Source organism: Tenrec ecaudatus, chromosome 5, assembly GCF_050624435.1.
Source record: "Tenrec ecaudatus isolate mTenEca1 chromosome 5, mTenEca1.hap1, whole genome shotgun sequence".
Taxonomy (NCBI): domain Eukaryota; kingdom Metazoa; phylum Chordata; class Mammalia; order Afrosoricida; family Tenrecidae; genus Tenrec; species Tenrec ecaudatus.
This window is the reverse complement of record NC_134534.1, coordinates 170,338,282-170,343,636: the sequence shown is the minus strand read 5'-3', so window position 1 is coordinate 170,343,636 and position 5,355 is coordinate 170,338,282. Positions and strand designations below refer to the sequence as shown.

The 5,355-nt window shown below is 41.1% G+C and overlaps 1 pseudogene; it reads left to right on the top strand.

Annotated features, from left to right (window-relative positions):
- The first annotated feature begins 2,164 nt into the window (after positions 1-2,164).
- On the top strand, positions 2,165-4,996 carry LOC142449322 (small ribosomal subunit protein eS1 pseudogene; annotated as a pseudogene).
- The last annotated feature ends 359 nt before the right edge of the window (positions 4,997-5,355 follow it).

Here is a 5,355-nt window from a genome sequence, read left to right as displayed (position 1 = left end):
GACCAATCAATACATTTTTTCAATTTCTAATAGCAAAAGCTATCAGAAGATTCCTATTCTCCAACTGGTATGTAGACCTGCTAGTAGATATACTTCTAAAATAGCATTTTGTTTTTTCAAATGGGTGCAAATTTCTTCTTTAAAGTGAAGTTGTTCAACTGTGTCATTTATTTACAGCACCTCCTTATTTTCCGCATCAGATATGCTGTTTAGCTACTAAAATCTCTGTCTTGGTCTTTTGAAATTTTGAAAATATTTGAGAGACCCCTTACTATTCAAATACCCACTTCCCCTCCCACAAACACATTAAAGAAGAAGATAAAGTCATAAGAATTTAAATCTAAAAGAATTCTTAGGAATTGCAAATTGGCTGATAGGACCTTCTCTAAAGAGCCAGCTCAAGGTCCACTGAAAGCAGTAGCCAAAACAAGGCTTCTGGACTTGCTGGGAATCAATTGAAGTGTTTCGATAGGCTGATGAGGCTCTGGAAGCACCCACTCATCTATGCTAGGAAATTTAGAAGACAGCTACTTGGCCAACTGACTGGAAGAGAGCTATATCTGTACCCAATGCGAAGAAAAGTGAACGCAGAATACCTAGATTATAGAATAACATCACTGATATCGCAGGCAAGTAAAATTTTGCTGAAGATCATCCAACAAAACAGTGGTGGGAGGATCTTAACAGGGAGAGACTAGAGGTTCAGGCAGGATTCAGAAGAGGATGAGGGACAAAAGATATCCTTGCTGACATCAGGTGGATCGTGGCTGAAAGCAGAGAATCCTAGAACGACATTTACTTGTGTCCCATTGACTATGCCATACAAAGTTCATTTGGGAAAAAAGGTCATTGGGAACTTATACTTGGATCAAGAGGGAGTTGGCGGAAGGGAACGAGGGAATATTGCGTGGTTTTAAAACGGGAAAGGTGTACGACAGAGTTGATCTTTCCTCCATCCGTATTCAGTCTGTATGCTGAACAAATGACCAGAGAAGCTGGCTTCTCTGAAGAAGAAAGGGTTAGAACAAACATGACAACAACTCACAAGAAACAAACACAGTAGCCTCCCAACTGGACTCCCTGACTTGTTTTACGTTAATTTATAGGAGTTGCGGGGGGAGCATATTCCTGAAGCGACAGCATTATTTGTCTGGATTCCCTTGCCGACAGCTGTCAGTGACTTCACATTTCCTATCAAACCGTAGAGCCCTGCCTGGTATCTTATACAAAGAACTGCGTCCTACTTCCCCCCCCCCTCAAAAAAAAATGTAGCCAACAATGAGCTATCCGTTCTCATTGTAGCTTACAGAAGTCAGGCGGACATGCGCACAAACCCTCCTTTGAATGCTAGCTCTCCTCATCTTTTTATCCTTTGTTACAAAAAAAGAGGGAGCGAGAGAACGCTTTCATGTTGAATTCTCGCTACTTTTTGTATGCGTCTGAAGTCCTTTGCTGTGACTGACCTCGCAGTGACCATTTCCCTCATTTTGAAGAAAGAACAACAAAGCGTTAGAAGCCACCATCCTGCATGTCATGCCTGTTAGCTCCTTATTAAAGTATCATAGGATGCGCAAACAGCTGTTTTCGGGTTCCTTTCTACTTTAAGCTCTGGACACAAAGCAAGGCTACTCTATGGCAAATCATTGTGAAGCACCCCAGCAGGCAGAACTAGCTGCTTTCAGAAGGAATCACTCCTGATGGGGTCCCAAACAATATAGATGTATATTTAGAAGAAGAAAAAAATGAGTCCAGAAATTTCTTTTATGACCAGTTGAGTTAGACAGGCTTAACATAATGGCTTTAGACCTTAAAGTATCTCCATATGCCTTTCATCTCAATTAACCAGTGCAACAGCCCAGGCAAAGCAAACAAAAGTTCCATTCAAACCGCTAGGTCTAAGGGCAGAAGGCAAATGGGTAATTGGAAGCCTCTCCATAGCGTCAGCTTCACTGAGAGAGCCATGGGGAGCCAGCTGGTGGCAGGCTAATGTAGCAGACAGGAGCAGGATTTGTTTAGCCATTCTTCGTTCTCCCTGAATTCTATAACAGTATTACACATGCACAGTCATCAAAATGTGTCTTTGATCTTTTCATTTACACTTTATAGCGTGCTTTGTTCCTCCCGTCCTAAACCTTATTAATATTTTATCTTAAGACAGATCAACATGTCGATTTGTTTTATCTCTGAGTGGTTTAAATCAGCAGGCCATCTTGTCAGGATCATTTTTGGCCTGAAGGCTGTTGGGTACTTCTTGGAAGTTCAAGAGCTTGACTATAAGTTAGTTAGCAGGGAAGTATTGTTTCTAGGTAATAACAGTTATAACAAAATAGTATTGTTTATTGTGATTGGATTATGAAAAACAGGAGATAGGGACGCATAGCAAACCTGTAGGAAAGAGGGAGACATAGAAACAGGAGGGAGAGAGGAAGTGGGGCGCGTGATGGGCCATGGAAGGGATTGCAATGAATGAGATGAAAAGAAAATGGATGACTTGCTGATTAAATCTTCACCCAATTGACAACAAAGATTATAAATAGAGAAGAGAAACCGCAGTAAAATAATCAGCAAAGCACAGGGGAGCAACTATGGCTGCTCAGGGTGGCAAAAGTACCTTAGAATCGCTCAGCACTGCAAATGCTTAACGAGCTGAGCTGCTAACCAAAAGAGTGACCATTGGAGTACACCTGAAGGAGTCTCAAATGAGAGGAACCTCTTTTCTGTCAAAGCACCCCCTGGAAACCCTGTGGTGCCAAGTTCTACTTTGATACACATAAGGGTCCCGTGAGTCCCAACTGCTTGGACAGTAGCAACTCAAGTTTTGTCTTTTGTGGCTGTTATTTCACATACATCTGGAAGAAAGCTAAGGGAAATGTTGACCACAGGGGTTTCTTGTGTCCATGGTCAATGTCAAGAACCATCCTTTTCTTTCCCTGAGTGGATTTCAATAAGGAGATTACATTTCATTTCCATTCTGTCAATATTGATGAAGATGTGTAGAATTGAGCTGAGCTGAACAGAGGTAGCGGCAAGGAAGTTTGGTTTCCCATGGGGACGTGACGTGGGATTGCTGAGAATAACCGGGCAACCAGATCTGTTATGAAAGAATCGTCTGGGGGTTTCCTTTTTATTTGTTGTTAGAGTTGTTGCTTTTAATAAGGGGTGCTACAGATATATCAGGAAGACTTGTGGAGTGGTGGTTATGCATTGGCCTGCCATCTCCAAGGTCAGCAGTTCGAAACCAGAACCAGAAAAGAGTTAGTCTCAGAAACTTTCAGAGGTCGTTCTACCCTGTCTTTAAGGGTCACACTGAGTTGGCATTGACTAGATGGCAGTGAGTTCGTGTTTTGAGATTATAGATATAGTATATTTAAGTGGTGTTGAAGTCTTATTTGTGATATTTGATCACTAGGTGACACATAAACCAAATTTCTTAAAGACAAGGATATAGGATAGATATATGTATATAGATATATACATGTGTGTTTATATATGCACATAACCTTAATTTTATCATATACACATAGACACACACATAACCTTAATTGATCTTTTCCTGGAGTTACTCGGTATACATAAAAACTGGAACTGTGCATTTGTTTCCTTTTCATTTTTGTGATATAAACATTTGACTAGTCAAAACATAGGCTCTATTTCGGGTAAAACAAAACTCGAAAGTTTGTTAGCTGTATAGAATCATGATTTCTGTTCCATTTGTCTGGAATCACTGTTCTCTATGTCCTACTGCCCTTCACATGCACCTGTCCCAGGTGAACGCTACCATGACCTTAGAGAATCCGGCAACAGGCCTTTCTCCCATGGGGAGTTTCCTGCCACCTCCCTCGCTCTTCCCATTGTTTGCTTTGTTCCACCACCACCACCAGGACACACACACACACACACACACACACACACACGCGCACACGCACACACACAATATCTCTTTCCTAGTTTCACTCCTTGCAAACTCTTTTAAACTCTATCTATTGTACTAACACATTCTTTTACATGTATATCTCCTCCAACAGATTGTGCCTTCTTCATCTTTATGTTCATGATACTTGATGCAAAAGGGTCGGAGATGCACAATTAGTAATATATGAAAAACAGTAGAGAACTATAACAAACGATATTAGTTGTTGAGTCTATAAGACGGCGGGGTCCCCTGTTGGAACTGTGCGTATAACTGCAGAGACTGCAGTTTTTGAAACATGGATGAGAATGAATCTGGGGAGGAAAAATTATAGAAAGAGCGCACTAGCTCTGGTTGTCTGAAAAGGCAAGTGGTGCCTATAGATGTCTGTGGATGTAGGGCCAAAGAAAGGGACCCACGATGAAACCAATCTGAAGAAGCTTAATTCAGACTTACCCCAGCCTGAGTCAAACCCAGCCTGTGTGAAAACATCAGCACAGACTACAGAGGCTTCTCTATTGTTCCCATTGCCTTTAGGAAATTTAAGTTAATTGCCGAGGATGTTCAGGGCAAAAACTGCCTGACCAACTTCCATGGCATGGACCTGACACAGGACAAGATGTGCTCCATGGTCAAGAAATGTCAGACCATGATTGAGGCTCATGTTGATGTCAAGATTACTGATGGGTATCTACTTTGTCTGTTCTGTGTTGGTTTTACTAAAAAACGCAATAATCAGATTCAGAAGACCTCTTATGCTCAGCACCAGCAGGTCCGCCAAATCCGAAAGAAAATGATGGAAATCATGACCCGAGAGGTGCAGACGAATGACTTGAAAGAAGTGGTCGATAAATTGATTCCAGGCAGCATTGGGAAAGACATAGAAAAGGCTTGCCATTCTATTTATCCTCTCCATGATGTGTTTGTCAGAAAAGTAAAGATGCTGAAAAAGCCCAAGTTTGAATTGGGAAAACTCATGGAGCTTCATGGTGAAGGTGGCAGTTCTGGAAAAACTACTGGCGATGAAACAGGTGTAAAGTGGAGCAAGCTGATGGCTATGAGCCACCAGTCCAAGAATATGTTTAAAATTCAGACTTAATGTTAACAAATAAAAGATCTTATTGTGAAAAAAGAAAATAGACATTCAAGACATCAAAGCCATCTTGGAGCAAGAGAACCCTAAAGTCTGGAGGCCATCCATAATAATTTAGACATTCATTTCATAGCATATGGGTGATAATAAGGATAATTAACAATCGTCATGTGTTTTTTCCTAATAAAAGCATATTTTCCGTGTATCATTTTGTTCGTTTTTATAACAACCCTCTGAGATAGGTGGCATTTGGATACCATTTTCCATTTGTGAAGATGGAGACACAGGTATTCAATGGCTTAAATGCTAACAGTGGAAGCAGAACGGCAATGTAGAGCACTGGTTCTCAACC